Source organism: Cibotium barometz, chromosome 23 (genome assembly GCF_041138505.1).
Source record: "Cibotium barometz isolate CiBa-2024 chromosome 23, ASM4113850v1, whole genome shotgun sequence".
Lineage (NCBI taxonomy): Eukaryota > Viridiplantae > Streptophyta > Polypodiopsida > Cyatheales > Cibotiaceae > Cibotium > Cibotium barometz.
In genome coordinates, this window is record NC_141068.1 from 19,361,785 (window position 1) to 19,382,939 (window position 21,155).

General features: G+C 38.4%; 1 long non-coding RNA gene across 1 annotated transcript; it reads left to right on the forward strand.

Annotated features, from left to right (window-relative positions):
* Positions 1 to 4,792: 4,792 nt before the first annotated feature.
* Positions 4,793 to 5,453, forward strand: LOC147625715 (uncharacterized). The gene is made up of 2 exons (XR_015268804.1): positions 4,793 to 5,122; positions 5,221 to 5,453. It is a non-coding gene; the product is annotated as an uncharacterized LOC147625715 (long non-coding RNA).
* The last annotated feature ends 15,702 nt before the right edge of the window (positions 5,454 to 21,155 follow it).

A 21,155-nucleotide genomic window follows, 5' to 3' on the forward strand; every position in this document is an offset into this window, starting at 1 on the left:
ACAATTATTATCGAGAGCGGGAACTTCTATAAGTATTTCTGAACTTTTACTATTTCTTCTTTATTTTTCATCAATTATGGCTAGTTTTCCTGCATCTCCGTCTATTCAAGAGCAACTCACTGATTTGCAAGCACAATTGGTAAATGAATGCACTCATAGAATTGCATTAGAAGACCAATTAACGCATGATATTGAAAGCGATAGTGATGAGGATTCTATTCTTCAAACTGTGAAAGCAACTTTAGATGCTCAAATGGCTCAGAAAGAATCTCGTATTAATCACAAGGCTTTCTCTTTTCCAAATTTTGATGGAAATAAGAACACACACACTATTTTAGCTTAGCTTAGCTTAGCCAATTTTATGACTATTTTTCGAGAGAGAAATTTTTTGAGAAAGACAAGGTCGTGTGCTGCAAATCATTTGATTCAGAATACTGCTTTATGGTGGAAGGGTACCAAGAATGGATGGTGACATAAACCTCGTACTTGGAAGGATTTTCAGCATAAAATTAAGAGACACTTTCTACCTCCTCAATACAAGGCCAAAGCCCCGACAACATTCGGACACTCTTAGACAGTTGAAAGGGGAGGATGTCCAAACTTACATTGAAAATTTTTGGAATGCTCTCTTTCGAATGCAGTCTATAGAAAAAGTGCATGAAGGGAAGCTCAAAAGGAAGTTTATTTCAGAGTTGGATCCAAATATTAGCGGAGGTCAACATGTTTCGTCATCATACTCTTGTCTCTGCTAAATCTCTTGCTTTAAATTGTGAAAAGAAAAATGGTATGCCCAGGTTCCAACAAGAGAATCATACTTCTAAATTCTCCAAAGCTTCAACATCTTCTAGTGGTTTTGACATGTGTTCTTTATTCAAACAACCTTTTTACCAAGGTCAAGATCAAAGAAGCCAGTAATTTAACAACAATAAAGCAAAGATTGGCAACAATAATAATGGAGCAAGTGGAGAACTAAAGAAGACAGATGTTCCAGATTCAGCGACTCGAGATGAAAAAGCAAAGAATGTCCGAGGTTACACTTACCACCAAAGGGGACACTATGCTTTTAATAAGTTTCTAAATGACTACAACGACAACAACAAGAAGCCAAGTGCACGGCTTAACATGGTGGATGGAGATGAAGACACTAGCACTGGAGACAGTGATGATGCTTACGACGACGACTACGAGCCAGAGTTTGATGGTAATGAGTTCAATGATAAATTTGATCAAGAAGGTACTTCTAATCTTGATTCTCATTCTTTTTCACCACACACTTTACTTAAATTAAAAGGAAAAATTCAAGATAAAGAAATTACAATCTTGCATAACGATGGTAGTACACATGACTTTATTTCTGAATGTCTTACACATGCTCTTCATCTTGACATGATTCCTTCTTGTTTTAAAGTAAAGGCTGCTTTTCCAAATCAAAAGTATAATTACACTAAGAAAGTGAAGAATCTTGCATTGTCTATTGCATAATTTTCTGATGAACGTACTTTCTTAGTAGCACCTTTGCATGGTATTGACATGATTTTGGAAATGCCTTTTTGACATTAATACACACCACATATTGATTATGCAAAGCACACAATGTCTTTTATGCATCATGGTAAAAATGTTTGTTTACAAGGAGTTTCTAAAGGCAAGGATAAACCACTTTTGAGCCATACTTAGGCCAAGAGGGCTTTGAGGAAGAGGGAGAAAACTTTTTTAATTTTGGTTAACCAACTTAGTGCTGAAGAACCACCTCCCAGCAGGGACACATCCCATAACTCTTTCCTTTCTAAATTTTCTAATTGTTTCCTCAATGAGTTACCTCCTGGTAAGCCTCCTAGAATCCCTAGTGCATGTTCTGAGGATCATCACATAGACATTATTCCTAGAAGTGTACCGCCTTGTAAAGCACCTTATAGAGTTAACCCTCTTGAGCAAAGAGAAATTCAGACTCAAATCGAGGAATTGCTTTCTCGAGGACTTATTAGACCAAGTAGTTCACCATATGGAGTGCCAGTCCTTGTGATTTTTTTTTTGGGTACTTATCGTATGTGTGTAGACTACAGGGCTCTTAAGAAGAACACTATCAACAAGAATAGATTTCCAATTCCTAGAGTTGACGATCCCCTTAATAAATTAAGGGGAGCCAGTGTCTTTAGCAAAATTGACCTAAAATTTGGATATCATCAAGTAAGAATGACCGAGAAAGATATCTATAAAACTGCTTTTAGAACCCAAACTGGTCACTTTGAGTTTTTAGTAATGCCATTCGGCCTTACTAATGCTCTTGCGACTTTTAGCTGTTTGATGAATAAGATCTTTCTTGACCATCAAAACTTTGTGGTTGTCTTTTTCGATGATATCTTAGTTTTTAGTAAATATAAAGAAGAGCACAAAAGACACTTGGAAATTGTATTTAATTTGCTCAAGGAAAATGAACTTTACCTTAATCCCGAAAAGAGTAGTTTCTTCCAGAGTGAGATTGAGTATTTAGGACATATAGCTTCTGCTAAAGGTATCCATGTTGATCCCAAGAAAATAGAAACTATTGCATAATGACCGTGACCCAAGAATCTTCATGAATTATGATCTTTCCTAGGATTGTGTAGCTATTATCACAAATTCGTTCGTAATTTTGCATATAAGGCACACTATCTCACTAAACTTCTCATGAAAACCAAACCTTATGAATGGACTGAACTTTAAGAGAAATATTTTCTTGCATTAAAATATGCACTTACTCATGCACCTGTGTTACAATTATTTGATTTTTCACATCCTTTCTTGGTAGTTATAACCGATGCTAGTGGTAAGGGCATTGGTGCTATATTAATGCAAGATGGTCATCCTATTGCTTTCGAGAGTAGGAAAATTCATCCGGCTAAAAGTAAGTATAACACCTGACAAGGAGTTGTCTACTGGAGTCCATGCATTAAAAACATTATTTGATGGGCTTAGAGTTTCTTATAAAAACTGAGAGTATCAAACACTTACTTTCTCAACCACTTATTTTGGATAGACATATTAAATGGGTAGCTTTTATTTAAAGTTTTCAACCTATTATTCAATATCAACCTGGTAAAGAGAATGTGGCTGACGCTTTAAGTAGAAGACCTTCCTTTCAAAACATATTTGTGATTGAGAATACATCTTTTGACTCTATGCATGAGACTTATGACCAAGACCCTGACTTTAGTGACATTTGGTCTAGATTGAGAGAAAATCATTGGACCCCTTTTGCTAAGTATTCCTACGATGATGGATATCTTTTCTTCTAGAAAAGATTATGCATTACTCGACACTTTAGACATACTATTCTTGAGGAATTACATCAGCCACCTTATGCGAGACATCGAGGTGTTTCATCTACATTCCAAAACCATCTCTAGTGACTTTTATTGGCCTAAAATATGATGTAGCTAGATTTATTTTTGAATGTGATGTTTGTCAAAAAGTAAAAAGTTATAAGGGTAAGAAACGCAGTTTGCTTATGCCTCTTTCTATTCCTATCGCTACTTGGAAACATATTTCTATGGATTTTATCATTGGTTTTCCCTTGACTGCGAGCCATAATGATATGATTTGGACCATTGTTGATAGGTTTAGCAAACAAGCATATTTCATTCCTTGTTAAAAAAACTCTTATTGCATATTAAGCTGCACACTTGTTTGTTAAACACATTTTCACACATTATGGTTTACCACATAAGTGATTGTTTCTGATAGAGATTCTAAGTTTTGCAGTGATTTTTGGACTACATTATTTGATAATCTAGGCACTAAATTGGATTTTTGCACTACATTTCATCCTGAATCTAATAGTCAAACAGAAGTGACAAATAGCACAATATTGGATTTACTTCGTGCATATGTTTCATCACAACCTAAACAATGGGATAAGTATATTCATATTTCAAAATTTGTATATAACAACACACCGCATCCATCCACTAGAAAAACACCTTTTTGCAATTGTGTATGGAAAAGTTTTACCTACTCCTATCACTCGTTTGTCACACACTATTAAAGCTGCAGATCAATTCACCATTGATTTCACTTCCATTCATGATCATACATAATCAAAAGCAAAGGCAAACAGATTAAAAGCAAAGGTAAATAGATCAAAAGCAAGGCCTACCTGAAGTCTTAAAGATTTAGGGTTTGCATGAGCCTGCAAAATAAACAAAACACAGCATGCTAGCTAATTTTGAAAGACCACACACACCCTAAACCACACACATATAATCAAAAGCAAGGGCAAATAAATTTAAAAAAAGGGAAAAGAAGAAGAGCTACCTGGAATCTCAAAGGTTTGGGGTTTGCAACATGAGACCAATTAGAAGTTGCAAAACAACATAAAACACAGCATGTTAGCAAATGAAGAAGACCACAAACATACACAAAATCAAAAGCAAGAAAGAGTTGAGGGAAGGTCTTAGGTTTAGGTATGGGGGAGGTGAGAGGATGGAACCTGTAGAAATTTGGGGGAGAGAATGGAACCTGTAGAAATTTTGAAAACAACATAAGTGAGGCGCCATAGTTCTATTAAAAATTTCCCAGAGTCGAAATAGCCATCGAAATAAGTGTTAACACAAGTGTCGAAAAAAATGTTGAAGTTTGACTTGTGTTTTCAACGCTTATTTCGACACGCGCTTTAGTTCACTTTTTCATGAAAATTCTCATTCAAATTTTGAATTTTTTGGCAGCCCGATACCTTTCCATTAAAAATTAGAATATATCGAACTATAAAAGAAGCTCCACCTCCCCCTCATTTAAACCCGAATTCATATGCGTATTCATGGCGCACTCTGCTCCCGCAACTTGAGAGCTCTCCTCAAAGTTCTGTTATGCCAAGTTGACAATCAGTTCATTATAAAATTAATATTTTTCTTGGAAAAACTGCAGCAGATATATAGCATGCAATTGCATGTTGATAGCATTTACTTGTTCAATAATTCAAAAAGGGACTGCCCAAGTAGTGTGAGGTAACCTTTTATACACGTGCACAAACCTATGCAAGTATTTACTGGATCATGTGTCCATATATAAAAGGGTGTTTAGCATTGGGTATGTGGTAGATGCAAAGATGCACCTACAATGATGCCTGACTTGTGGAGGGTGGTAGGTAAGAAACAACCTTACAACAACATTCTCGTTTTTAAATACAATGTGGTATTCATCTAATAAGGAGACTCCTTGAAACAAACATGTCCTGTTATGCAGAAGGATTTTCTTTGACATTTGTTCTCTCAAGCTATGTGCAAGGGTATTGATAAATAAAGCCACATGAGGTACTTTTTTCATTAGAGGAGAACATTCTGCATCTATTGAAATTTCAATTGTTTCAGGGAGAACTTCACAATTTTCCTTTTCAGAGCCCTATGGTTCAGAAATCAAGGCCTGTATTATTTCAAGGTACCGAGTATCCCAAAAAAATTCAGTTTGATTCAATTGTCCATAGGCTGCACATAATTTTGGTGTTAAGGTGAAGCATTGATTCCTTGCTTCTTTCAATAACTGTGCATGTGCAAGCGTGTGTGTGGGGTTGGATGGTTGGTTGGACGTATGTTCCATGGATGTGAAGCTGCCAAATGTCATGCACACCCTAAAGAAATCCATAACCTTGATTTTCTCGAGGTTCACTATGAGGTCCCATAATGTACGAAGTGTTGTTGGGATCCTCTCTGAAGTCCCCTTTTGTGTTTGATATCTTCACAATAGTATGTGTAAAAACATGAAGGCGGTTGTGTTTTACTTTTTCCTTCCCAAAGGACATCTTTGATTTTGGTTGTTCACAATTTTTTTTTTCAAGCCCTATTTGCTTTATTCATAAAAATGTGGTATGTCATGAAATTTTGCCTAACCAATGGTGCAAACCAAAATTTTTAAACTCAATCATTGATACATGCCTCCATTGTGGCTCTCTACAAAAAGAAATTACAAGTTGTGCGTTAACCTAAATATCATGAACTTCAAATAGCAAGATAGAGATGAAAAAATGAACCAAATTATTGTAGGGTAGATCTCAATGCTGATGATTTGAATATGATGGAAGAAGCTGTTGAACGTCTGTATGTATAGCATCAAGGGGTCGGCATACGATAGGTTGGTCCGTTCTAGTCATCCTAAATGCATTGAGTCTAACCAGACTTAACCGATGACACATTACCCAATAATAGAGTAAATATTAGATTGCAATCGGGCACAACTTTCATCAGACACAATTGAGGTCATCTGGTTATTTGATTGGGTTTTGTAACACAAAGATGATCTTTCCATTGTCCTTAATGCAATTCCCTAGGGTTATATTAGCTTGTACTTGCATGTGGCCTATTTGGCATGATGTCATATCTACCTAAGCTATCATTTAACTATCTAGCCACATAAGGTCCTACATGTATAAATTGAGCTTTGTCGGGATTTTGTGCTACTCTACCTAAAAGCCTCTTCTCATAAAGAGAGCCTTACAACTTAGGTTAAGTGTACGTGTGCATTCAACATGAGGAGGTTGAATTAAAACACCTCCTCACAATGTCCACTTGTAGGTGAATCATCTCTTCAGTATAGGGAGTCGATGAGATGCTAAACTTACCTTATCTATCTCTTTACTATCTAGCCACATATAGTTTCACCCTAGTAAAGCCATGCTTTGTCAGGTGTTTATGCTACTCTACCACAAAGTAGTTTCTCCTCAAAGAGAGGGCTTTACAATGGAGAGTTAGTTGGCACCTGTGCAGTCAACATGACGAGGGCGGAGCATTGGTTGTCAATATCCCTCCTTAGGTTTAACCTCCAGTTGGTAAGGATGCCATTCTAGTAGATCTCTCTCAAGAGCCTTGGCGAAGATGCCCACATAGTTGTTCAGTGTAATCGGTCTCTCCATCCATGATGAGCTCGTACACAAAGTGATATTGAGCCTTCATTCGCTAGGAGCATGAAACATAAAAGTATTTTCAATTGGCTTGCAAATTTGGTTATAGCATTGCAGCTCTATTGGCTAAACTTGGACTTCACCTATCTCTCTCCAATTTCTCCTTCACATGAAGAAAAGCATATGCTTTTTGCACTTAGGCTCTGTAGAAGAAAAAAAAAATGTAGGTTGCTTTTTGCTAATCCATGAGAGCGAGATAACTCTATATTTAAGAGAATAGTAACATGTCACTATTATAGTCTTCTATCTAATTCGAGTCACAAAATCTATTCCCTAAAGTGTAGGTAATTCTCTACTTTGTGTGCCTCCAGTGGAGAAGTTAAAGAATTTAGCTCTATAGCTAGTCTCTTGCAAAAATGGGGGCCTATGGTGCTTGCTTATCATACAAGCTCGTCACATGCATTTGGCATTTTTAATAAAAGAACTGGTAAATGTGCCACAATTTTTAAAAGAAGTGAAAAATAAGCCTCAATTTTACTTTTCTACATCTCTTTGAAGATTACACTGCTCAAGTATCCAAATCTCTCATGCCATAGCTTGCTTGTGTCCCTCATTGACTTGAGCATCACAAGCTCAAAGTTTGTAAATGTTTTGCGCTTGGTTCCTCACCCAATGAGATTATTATTGGCATCCAAGATAGTTGTAGTATTTCAATCAAAGAACTCTTAAATCGTGATTAATGTGATGGTCACGATAGAGATAGAGATCTGATTCCTCATAATGTCTGCTGGTACATAGAGAACATCCAAAAAAATTTAGTAACACCGGTACTTAAAACAATACGTTTGCTCTTGATTGGGCATTTGGAATCCTATTTTGCCACTACCGTGATGGCATCAATGGCATCTACTGGCTATTGAGATGCATACTATATCGAGAAGCTTTACTCAGGAAGCTTTGTTGCTGGACTTAGAGATGCATGCTATATTGAAAAGCTTTAATATTAATGATCCATGATCTCGTAGTTGAATGGTTAACATATGCACAAATTCGTTCAATCACCACAAAGTGTATCTCCAAATGAACTTTTGCACTACTACCAAACTCCTTGCTAGGATTCAAAGTGCTATTTTTCTCATTTGCTTGCCTTTTGATGTTTTCATTTTGATAATGATCATGTTTATCGCAAAATAATTATTTGATGTTCTTTTTCTTCTTTCAAAAGTAAAAGAAGGATCGCTTGTGTATTCATATCATACTTTGTTTTTTTTTTTTGGGGGGGGGTGTAAAGAGGACCCTTATGTACATTTGTGCAAGATCTTGGGTCATCAGAGTAGTGATCCAATCACCACCATTTGATCATGCATTTTGTTAAGCCTTGTTTTCATAATGCTTCCTTGTTAAAAAGCTTCTCCAAGGCAAATTGTTTCTCAAAATTATGGACGCTTGTCTAATTAGTGGTGTCATACTGATTCCTTAGAACCACCTAGACTTTTGCAACTATAGTCACAAGCTAAATTTTGGATCATATCAAAATCATTGATACTTTGTGATGATGGAACCTGGAATGTTTGTATCCCTCCTCCTCTACACCAAAATAAGAGTAGGAGTCAATAGAAATTTTTGAGTTGATATGCATGATCTGGCATATTACAACAATTGAAATCCCATTAATCCTAGTAGCTCTCTCCCACAACTCATATGAAGACAAGAGTGCATTCATCTTAAACTTTAGAGAGCGTAATTTGTACCATCCAATTTTCCTTCATTGCCAAACGGTGTGGTGGTTGAGCCCAAGGGGTGTTTCCTATAGGTTGAGCCATTTCTTTGGATCTAATTCTTTATATAGCAACTTGCCAAATACGTTTGTCTAAAGCCATTAGAAATCTCAAATTTGTGTCAACACATATAGAAAGAACTTCTTAGAGAACAAGATCTAATAAGATAGACGATCGAGAATAAAATAAATTATTGTGATGACAAATAACACCAATTGCCTTCCACCCATGTGTTCTTGTGAGGGAGCTCTGGAGAGGCACTAAGATGGAGCATGTATGTCTATATGCACTAAGGCAGGAGGGTGTACAGAGTAGTGAAGGTAGATCTTTAAATTGATATTCTAAATATGACAAAAGCTGCCAAATACATCTATATATAGCACCTATGGGCTATCATATGATAGGTCACCCCCATGTCGACCACCCTACTTTGAATCCAACTTGAGCCCACTAACCACCCACTTCTGAGACCAGTCACCAATTGGGGTAATAATAGACTAAACAGAAAACCTACAATTATATCGCAGCTATGAGACCCATTTGAGGTCATTTGGGGGCCTCTCAAAACCCAAGGATCCCATTGACCACTCACCCAATTGGAGTAATAATAGACTAAACTCGGAACCTACAATTTTATCACAACTTTGAGACCCATTCAAGGTCATTTGGGTGCCCATTTGGGCCCCATATTCCAGCTCCAAAACCCAACGACAATGTCTCTTCAAAAGATCTCTCGCTAACCTTAGTGCACTTCAAATGGGTATATTAGCTTGCACTTCCATGTAGCCTATTTGGCATGATGCCAAACCTACCTAAGCCATCTTTTAACCATTTGACCACATATGTTCCTACCTCTATGTCCAAACCAAACTTTGCCAGATGTCCATGCTAATATACCTCAAAGTAGCCTCTCTTCATAAAGGGCACCTTACAACGCAGAGCTAGCTGTGTAAGCAACATGATAATGGTGGATCATGAATTTCCAACACATACATCACATCGAGGTTTTTAAAGGTTCTTTGCCTTAAAGGAACATTGGCCATGTAGTTATTTATGTCCCTTGCCTTTCAATAGGAATAAACATATCCCATGGCATGGACTTGAGAAATGCTTAGCCCATGCTGCATTGAAGGGCCATGACAAAATGGGTACAAATGTGGTACATCTATAAGTAATAACTTTGTACATATATATATGTATATATACACATATTTATGTATATATGAATATAAGTAATAACTTATATACATCTATGAGTAATAACTTTGTACATATATATATATATATATATATATATATATATGAACACACACACACACACACACACGTACGCACGCACACACGCACGCACATACACACACACACACATATGTGTATAATATATACACACATATATGTATATACATAAATACGTGTGTATATAAATATATATACATGTATACACATATAAATATATATGTGTGTATATATATGTACACACACACACACACACACACACAAACACACACACACACACACACACACACACACACACACACACACATGTATATATATATATATATACATGTGTGTGTGTGTGTGTGTGTGTGTGTGTGTACATATATCCGTGTGTGTATATACATATATAAGTATAAATGCATACATACACATATATATAAGTAATAACTTTGTATGTATATATATGTACACACACACACACACACACACGTATATGTGTGTGTGTGTGTGTGTGTGTGTGTGTGTGTGTGTGTGTAAATATATGTATACATATACACACATACACAAGTCACTTATGTAACCCTAAGTTTTTTTTAAATCTTAAATTATTATTATTATTTAGGTTACCACATGGTATGCATTGCCATCTAGTAATGCAACCATAAATAGTCTTTTTTTAAATATTATTTTTTTGTTTTTTGGGTTTCCATCTGCAGGTCTATATTTATATATGTATGTATATATATATATATATATATATATATATATATATATATTGCTTTAATTTTTTTATTTCAGGTGGCCACATGGTGACATAGCCCCCACTTTTTTTGGTTATGATGTGGCATGCATTGACACATGGTGATGCAACCCTAAGTTAAAACTAATTTTTTTTTCGTGTATATGTTTCTTTGCATGACGATGCTTTGGAGGTTGGGATGCATAACATGAGGTTTTGGGGACCTAAACGAAAGGGTTTTTGTTGTTTTGAGCTTCTAACATCTTGACAGGGGATCTAATGGAGCTCCGAGTGTGGGTAAAACTCTATTGCTTAGGGCTCTCACTTTGGCAGATCTCCACATCACGAGTAGCTTCTGGCTAAATAGTGGTTGCTAGGTCTTTGCTTGGGCAATATACTTTCCTTGGTTAGCCAGGGTACTCTTGGGTACCCAGTCCTTCTCTTGATGATTTCCTTGAAGGGCTGTTGAGGTTTGGGGGTAGTCTTTGGTGAGAGGGCTTGGATCTCCATAATGGTTTGAGGGCGTGGTCGATGTAGAAAATCGAGAGGGTGTTGAATGTTAGGGGTTACCTGAGGTGATGGCTTGTAAGTGGAGGACAAGGCTTGGAATGCCCTCAACCATAAAGGGTACAATAACCATCCCGTAAGGAAGCTCGGGTGTTGCATAAATAGTGGTTGCTAGGTCTTTGCTTAGGCAATATACTTTCCTTGGTTAGCCAGGGTACTCTTGGGTACCCAGTCCTTCTCTTGATGATTTCCTTGAAGGGCTGTTGAGGTTTGGGGGTAGTCTAGGTGAGAGGACTTGGATCTCCATAATGGTTTGAGGGCGTGGTCGATGTAGAAAGTCGAGAGGGTGTTGAATGTTAGGGGTTACCTAAGGTGATGGCTTGTAAGTGGAGGACAAGGCTTGGAATGCCCTCAACCATAAAGGGTACAATAACCATCCCGTAAGGAAGCTCGGGTGTTGTAGTTCTTTTTTGCCACCTGATTACACAATGGCTACAATCCATTCCTTCCCAAGGATGATGCTCCTTTCATTGTACTTGTGCAAAGGTCACATAGAACTTTCAAGATGCAGGTTTAGTTCCAATATAAAATTCAGCTTCTCGATTGGGAATTATTTACCATGGTGATGATTGTTGAGGATGGTGTGAGGGGTGGGTGGTCTAATGACATCCACGTCTCCCAAGATAAAACGCTATGGCGTGAAGCTCAATCTCGATGTGAAGGGTAGAGAAGTATTAAAGACCATTACCTTGGTTTTACCAAGGTTAACAAAGAGGTCCCGCTGAGTGCAAAAGTCATGTAAGGCATCCAACTGTCTCTGAAGACCCTTGGCTGAGTCTGAGAGGAGGACGATGACATCTACATAAAGTAGTATGAATGAGGATCAATATGTCTGCCAGTGTGAGACCATCCCCGCCTAATCTATAGCAATGAAGCTCGAGATCTCATCAATGTAGAGGCCGAAAAGAGTGGGTGATAGAGTGAAGCCCTGTTTCACCCCAATAGTGCTGGAAATCTCCTATGATGTACCTCTCAGGGCTCTCATTTGTCTAGTGACGGACTCATAAAGGGTGATGATGCTGCAAACCATGTCAGATGGGACTCCAATCTCCTATAGACAGTGTAGGAGGCGGGCTCGAGGTACAGTATCAAAAGCTTAGCAAAAATCCACAAAACAGCAATAAATCCTTTGACATTCTCTACCCTCCTTGATGATGGCACGGAGGGTGAAGATGTGGTCAAGGGTAGAGTAGCTCCTCCGAAAGCCAGCCTGTCCTGAGGCTCTGCATCCCTGGCTCTCTGCAAATGAACTAAGCTCTGCCTCTCACACTGATCCATGGAGTTTGGCCAATGTGTGGCCAATCATGAGTAGGGGTGTATTTCCTTTGTCATGCCATAAGCTCCATGCAAGCCTTGACACTAGCAGCATGTGTCGTTTATGGACGGATAGGGAAGAAATGAAGAGCATAATCCGTGCATGAGGTAGAAAGGAAGGGAACAAAGCTTGCAGAAAGCAAAAAGGAAGGGGAGTAAGGTTACATAAAGTAGAAAGAAAGGGGAGAAACCTTGCATGAGGCACATAATTGCTTTCTTACAATGTGTGATAGGAATATCTAACTACTTAAGGAATATTGTGTGGACTCTAAGTGCTACCACCTGTTGTGTTTATCTTTGTTCAGGTTTTTACAAGTATAGTATTTAGCCTTTGTTGCTTTGTTGTTTTTGGAATGGCTTTGATGGATTGTTTTTCACAGCTTCGAGACACTTGAAAGAAGTAGCATTACTTGTTTGATTGCCTTTCATAGTTTAATTGCTTTTCATATCTTGAATGCATTTCAAAGCAATAGCACTGTATCTTACATGTCCTACACACTCTATGTAGTGAATGGATTACTATTTTATACTGAAGTCATAGACTTATCACAGTTGGGTTTACCTCTCTCCATGATCTCGACATACAAGCAGGCTCCTAAGTCTCTTAAGTCTTCTAATAATTCAAGTGGATAGCATGTGGCTAAGTCATATTCCCCTCAATGGCATTTTGGTGGTAAATGTGCTAAGCCTTATTCCCCTTAATCAAATTCTAGTAGGAAAGGTGCTTATTCCAAGTGAATTATAATGCAAAGTTGGTTTGAAATATCTTATTGCACGTATGGACTCTACTTAGTGTTTAGCTTACCTTGTAGGGAGAGTTTGTTGGTCGCATGTACCAGAATTTCAATATCCTAAGCTCAGCCACTTTTGCTACATAAGGAGGAATATAGAAACCCTGTACCTTTTTCTGTGGCACAGCATAGGAAAGGAAAACATTTCCATTGCAGAGTATAGCCCTAAACATGTAGTTTGGTTTCACTCTGATATCCCTTGTAAGTGATTCAAAAAGACCTTCTTGCACAATAGCATGTCCAGGCACCATGCTCTTTTCTACACGATAGATTACTTGACAAAAATTAGGTTATGCACACAAGACTCTTGTCCTACACATGCTTACAAAGAAAAGAGGGTGGTATTAGTGTGTACAGGGTAGGACGTACACCCCAAGAACATGTGTTTCATGCAAAGAGAAGATACATGCTACACAATATCCTAAAAATAAAACTCTACCCATTTTAGTTAGTGGTGCTTTCGGCCAACTTAGGAACCAAGTAATATTTGTTCTCATTCAATACCATAAAGCAACCATTATTGGAAGGAAATATAAGTGTAATGACTCCACATGTGGCTTTAAACCTATTCTCCACTCTGTACTTGCAAAGCAGATCGGTACATGCAGTGATTTTAGCTTCAAGTTTCATTACTTGTTGTTCACAAGGCATAAGGTTGTGCTTCAAATCTTCTAATCATTGCTTCGTATTTTCTAATTGTTGTGTTTGTAAATGGAATGTAACATCGGAGGCACTTGTGTTGGTAAGAAACATCTTCTCTTTCTTTCATCTAATTTTGCTTTTGTTTTTTCCAATAAACCCTTCTTCGTATCCACTTTTTCCTTGGCTCCAGAAGCCACGACTTCTAGTAACCCAACATACTCTGTTGTATATGCACTTGGCACAATTCTTTGAACAACGAGCACGCTCACATCTATGAGCCTCTTGTTGAGACGATGAGAGCCCACTTTTTTTCAGCCTTCTTTCAATACCATTTTCTATAGAATGGTATTGAGTTGAAGATCTGCACATTGCATGAGCCATTCTTACTTCTCAAGTGATACATCTTCCTCTGCAATGCCCTCGGGGCTGCAATTTGATTATCTTCATTCAGCAAATAGTGCCCATGACACCTTGTGCTTCATCTTCTTTGAGAGTTACTTTGGGTGTTCTTATATCTTTCATATGTGAACCCTCGAGCAAATTCAATGCCAATTTCATTGTTGGAGGGGGGGTCCTAGTACACTTTGTGGTACAAAAGGGCACAATTCTTAACCAAATTTGGGCAAACAATACTCAAATGCACCTTCATGTTTTTCTTGTGGATTTGAGCGAACACCGATATCCATTGTTTGTCCAGAACATCTTCATCACTCAAGTCTTGTGCATCGCCACCATCTGAGAAACCCACTATTTTCATGTTTTTCTTGTGGACTTCATTGAACACCGATAGCCATTGTTTGTCTGGAACATCTTCATCAGTCAAGTCTTATGCATTATCACCATTGTTTGTCTGGAACATCTTCATCAGTCAAGTCTTATGCATTGTCACCATCTGAGAAACCCACTATTTTAATGATGAGACATATGGTAATGTCTTCTTGTTAAACCCATGATGAGTTCATACTATTGCTTATAGAATGTTTCATGGGTTTGAAATTCTTTTGTGTGGATCCCAAGCAATCTCTTGTCACAATCCATAGGTGCATCTTAGCCCCACTCTCATCATGATGGTAAACCTATGGGGGACTTGACTGGTGGGATGGGATTTGGACGAAGACTTCCTCAATAGATGTGGGCTTCTAAATTCAATTGGCATGTAGCATAAAAGCATGTGGGCTTCTAAATTCAATTAGAATGTAGCATAAAAGCTAATTTAATGATTAATAAATTGAATCATGTGAACTGTTCATGTGTAGATTCCTCTCCCATGAAGGAAACCCCTATAGACCAACAGTAGAGGAAGCTTTTTAGTGGGGGCGAGGGGGGGCGATGTAGAAATCATTGATATGATGAGGAACATAATGCTCAAGAGGAGGTATTAGAGAGGGTAGACAATTATAGTGATAACAATCTCAACATGGATACACTAGACGAGGCTGTAAATATAGGTGTGGCAGCAAGAACACACCCTACATCACTGTAGAACACTGAGAAGGATGGTGCAATAGCACCTGTCGAGCAGAAGGTGGTGACAGAAGGTCATCACATTAGAGGCGAAAGCTCCCCATTTGGTCACAAATGTTTTCTCTTTATCTTATGGAGCCATGCGTACCTAATTGTAACCGCTGAATCCATCCAAAAATGAAGGTATCTCATGTCATGCCTACATCATCCAATAGTGAGTCTATGAATGGTAGAGGGAATGGATCTGATATTGTAGAGGCATTCAGCTTCATGTAGTCTATGCAGCAGACTCTGAGCTTCCCATTTTTCTTGGGAACAATGACTATAGGTGACAGCCACTCTGCTCTCTCTATCGGGGCGGGTAGATGATTCCCACTCTTAATAGCTTATCTCTTTTTTCCTTGAATTGCTTGGCATAGTTAGGAATCATCCTATACATACTCTGCCTTATTGAAATTGCATCCTCCTTTAGATTGATTTTGTGGTGATAAAATGTGGGATCAATTCCCTTCATATCAGCGTAGTTCCAAGCAAATACATCTTTGTAGGATTTCAATAGCTCCAAAAGTTTTTCCTTAAATTCGTGACTCAAGTTTGTGTTGACTTTGACTATCTTGGGATCTTTTTCATATCCTAGGTTTATTTCTTAAAGTTCATCTTCTTTTATACACTGATGTTGTCTCTCTACATTTTCTCTTCTTCTTACTTGAGAACAAACATGGCCTTTTCCTGCTCTGCTTATACCTCTGTTATCTCCTAACCATCTTGAATGTCTTTAACTTCTTTCCCATACTATTCTTTTTAATTTCCTTCATTTATTAGCAATTCTGGTTGAGTCATAGGGACTTATGGATCATACCTTTGAATAATCTGTTCTATGTCCACTTCAAAGAGTGATAGCAGGTCCAGATTCTCTTAGGATTCTCTCTCTTAGGTCCTTCTGCATGCAATGGTCAGCTAGCCACACTTATCTTTTCCTTCCCTACAATCGAGATGTGGACCTTATTTTTTCCTTTTTGGATCATGTGCCTGTTAGTTTTCCAATTATGTTTGATTTTTCCATTCCTGAGCCATGGTCTTCCCACAAAATGGGGTATGCTCCCGAGATCTCAGTCATTTTCAAAACTATGAATATAGTAGTGAATATATATCCTTCCACGTCAATCTACTCTCCTCTGATAATTCCGACTGGATGAACCCTCCTTTGATTTTAGCCATCTTGATCTAGAATGGAGTAGGCTGCATTTCTGTAATTCCTAGTTTCTTTTGCCAGACTATCTAATATTATGTTGACTCAAGATCCTCCATATAGGATTACTTGTGAAACCAAATTCCCTCTTATTTTTATTGTCACTTCATGAACAACTATGTCATAGCACTTGCCGAACTATTTCTACATTTCTACACTCTACAGTTAGATTTTCCATTTCCTAAATGGGCACTTGCACCAACTTTTCACTTGGTAATACGGCCTGGAGAAACTTTTGCCTATATTTGGGTACCATATTCAATATTTAATCTAGTGTTATATTTAACTTCATTTTGTTGATATCCTCCCATAGGTCATATCCCTCTTCAGGTTTGTTGCTCCTCACTTCCTGACTTGGCATAGTTTGACTTCTATTCATCTTTTGTTCTTCCTTATTGGCTTCTTTTCCTTTTCTTGACCTTCCCATGTTAGTTCTTTTATTCAGACTTCTTTTCCAATTCCTCTTGCAAGATTCTTTTACTGTTGTGGGCTATTGTAGGCTCCATTTGGCACTCCTAAGTCATCTTCACACTGCCTAGTGGCTTTGTGCCTGCTGCAATGTCTTGTCTCTTCTTGACTAGACTTGTCCTCTCTGGATTAGTGTCAACATGCTTATTCAGGAGTGAGATTTCTTGTATCATTTGTACCATCCCTTGTGCACTCTACACAAGCTTCTCGGACCCTCTCCTGCCCTACCCACTATTCTAACTTCTACTTTTCTTTCAGATCAGCATTATTGCTTGTCACTATCTTGACAGATCCTTTTGACCTTATCAGTGTGCCATTACTATTGGTGGCTTATCTTGGTACTTCATTGTCCATTCATCCACCTTCACCATGTTTACTATTGTGTTAGCTCCTGCTGGGTTTGCTTTCCTTTGTGGTCTTACTTCTTGCAGTTCCTACTGATGACGTCACACAAGATAGTGAGTTTGTCTATGTGCATGGGCACTGCAATAATAGTGTATCAGCCTAGCTCATCTTTGTCCAAATCTTCCACCTCCTCCTCTTCCATAATGTTTGACATTATTTTGAATCCCAGGTGACTTGATTGACAGCTAGAATCTACTGTTACTAACGCTATTATCTTTCTACTACCCTCGGGTTCCTGTCCCGAGTGTTGTAGAAGCATGCATCAGTGGTGTGGTTTCTCTTATTACCAATGGCACCTGGTTTCTAGGTGGTTTTCATTTGACGTTCTTCTTTCGTGTGACCCTAGTTACTGCACTTGGTGCACCAGACTTTAGCCCAAGGAGCATCTAATAGAGGATATAACAATCAGACAAGATGCAAACAACTAGGGTGGCTTTTAAATAAGAGCTCCATTGACATTTGAATTAAACAGAGTAAGAATGAGTTTAAAAAAATGGCAGATGAGCTCACTAATAACATATCTATTCATTGATTTGAGAGCCATCTTATAGGCTGAATACAAAGATGCTTAGATCTCGCTCCACCTCTCCTACATCAATGGAGTCCTTGTCTATATTCATGCAAAGGTGAATGCTTTGGTTTACTCATGGTAACCTCTAATGCTGAGTCTTAGAGGTGTTTCACACCCTAAATGCTAATGCCCAAGTCTAGTCAAGAGTGATCATCTTTTGGACATACCCAACAAATCGCCCCTCTAAATGATGCCTCTTAAGACCTTTATGGATTTACCATCTATGATGGGTTTGCTAACTAAGATCTAGGATTTTTTGGAATACAAGAAGAAAAGGGATGATTAAGGTGAAGACCTTTTTAGAGTCCCAATCATCTTTGACTCTGTTGACAGCTTCAGTGATGTAGAGGTTGACCCTTCTTCTTCTTCAACAAGGTTTTTTTGTGCCTCCTTTTTTTAGTAGTAGTCTTTGTTGATGTAATTAGTTCTGCCACCAAAGTAGGTACACTTCAGCTTGCCTTTTGATTTGAATGGTCTTGCTTGGTGTAGTAATCTCCTTCAATGTTGGGAGGATGATCTACTTTCTTTGTGTGCTTCTTCTCTTCTTCAAGAAGAGCAGCTTTGATGTGTACCAAGGTTGGCTCGAGTAGCAGTCAAAGAGTAGTGACCAAGGTACCATAGTCTTTATTAGGCAGGTTTATGAGAAGAGTACTGTTGTAGTAATACCTTCTTGTATATATTTTTTTATTCCTGCTAATTGAGACATAATACTCTTCATTGTGTTGAGATGAGTGGATATGGTTTCCCCCTTCTTCATCTCAAGCTCAAAAAATTTTATGAAAAGATTAATCTTTGAAGTTTTAGCGTGTGCTCCAAACAGAGTGCTCCAAACAAGGTATCTAATGTGTGCCAAGCTTCTACTCAAGTGTTGTGGCCTTCTAAGTGATTAATGGAATCATCACTCAAGTGTAAAGCAATAATAGATAGTTCTCGTTCATCTTTGGAAACCCAATTAGCTTCCCCCTCTCTTGTTCGTAGCCAGGCAGGCTGCTTCTCATTTCCACTTGCTATATTCCCTAAACCTTTTTTCATTTGAGAGAACTTGATCTTTACTTGCTAGATGCGGAAGTGCTCTCCCTCAAAAATAAAAGTGCCTTTAGATGCCATGATGGAAAACGAGCACGGTCGTACTACTAAAGACTCTTTAGGGTAGTGTCTACTAATGCGTGTTTTACAAGAGAATAGATGATTAATGCAAGAGAATAGATGATTGTCTAATGCTTGTTTTACAAGAGAATAGATGATTAATGCAAATATTAATCCCAAATGGTTTCAGTAATGATTCTGACAGCTGACTCTGACAACTAACTCCGTCAGCTGTCCAACTGATAGGAAGCTGATTTACCGACAACTGATTCTGGCTTGCCGACAACAGTAGAAGCAACAACAATAACAAAGCATTATAGACTTCAAAAGCATTAGCAAGGCAAGGATGGTGGTGAGGCAAAAGCAGGGCATTGCCTACAAGTGTGGCAACAGGCGGCTGTTCAGCAATGTCATTGATGACTGTCAGCATAGCAGGTCATCGATTGTCAATATCACAGGTACATGCAACATCATAGGTGGCGATTATCAACAACAGGTTGTTGGCTGGCTGATTCCGTGTTCAGATTATAACTGCCTAATGGAGCTAAATTTGCTTATGGAGGAGCCAAGCAGTACTTGCCGGATTGTAACTGCTCAGGTCTGCATGAAGCTAGCATAGCCCGAAGCTCCTTGGCATCGACTGAAGTTGATGCTGATGTGCTTGATCTCAGACGCCAAATTGAAGCTGAAGCTGATACTGACGCTGATTGCACTTGATCTCAGAGACTAGGTCGTAGAATCTACATAATAGCAATAGACAGGAGCGATAGTAGACTAGGTGGCAGCTATTATTGAAGGGAAAAAACGATAACAGAAGGCTCTAATACCAATGTTAGCCCAAGGAGTAGCTATAAGATGATAATTAAATGAGATGCAAATAACTAGGGCGGCTTTAATAAGAGCTCCATTGAGACTTGAATTAAACAAAGTAAGAATGAGTTGAACAAAACCCAACATATCTACTCATTGATTTGAGAGCCATTTTATAGGCTGAATATAAAGATGGTTAGAGGATATGACTTGTAATTAGGTACTCATAATTGTTATCCATGATTCTCTCCACCTCTCCTACATCAATGGAGTCATTGCCTATATTCATGCAAAGGTGAATGCTTTGATGCTTTACTCTTACTCTTTGGTTTACTCATGGTAACCTCTAATGCTTAGTCCTAGAGGTGTTTCACACCCTAAATGCTAATGCCCAAGTCTAGTCGAGAGTGATTATCTTTTGGACATACCCAACACAAATGTCTTGTCTCAATTAAATGGATATTGCTTGTCCTCCAGCAAGCTTGGCTAGGGCGGGCCTTTAGTTATTCCTGAACATCCCACTGCCTACTTCCTACCTTTCCTCTTATGGAGCTTCTGGTCTTTAGCATCCAAGTCTTAACTGGAGTCTAATTCCAAGGTGTCTTTGAGAATCTGACTTAGAAGTTTCCTCTTCCTTCTTTTTCCTTTTTTTGAGCCCTTTTCTTTTCCTTCTTGGGGTCTTTGCTTGTTTGCCTTAGGATTCCTTTAGCCCTGGTTGCTCCTGCTACCACTTGTTCAAATGTGAGAGTCTCCAAATCATAGGAGGCTACTATCGTCTAGAGCTTCTCCCTCAGTCCTCTCGCGAACCACTGACTTATTGTAGATGCTATAGGATTTTTGGGCTGGTCTAGACGCATTAATAATGCTCTGAATTTTGTTACATATTCTTCCATTATCCTCTTCTTTTGAGTCAGCCTTTGTAGCTTTTCTAGTATCTATGGTCTTGTCTCTCTGGAATCTCTTTAAGAAAGCTCTATTCAGTTCCTCAAATGTTTAGAAGTGGTCCAGACCATACTGTGCTGCTGTGGTGGCCTTACTACCTAGAGTTGCAAAATACTCTATCTCTTGTGGTAATTGGGCTCTGGTGGCCAAGAAGGTAGTCTCAAAGGCAAAGACATGAGCATCTGGATCCTCCTCACTTTTGCTCTTCAACTTTGGGTATTTCAAAGACATCCTTTCCAAGCT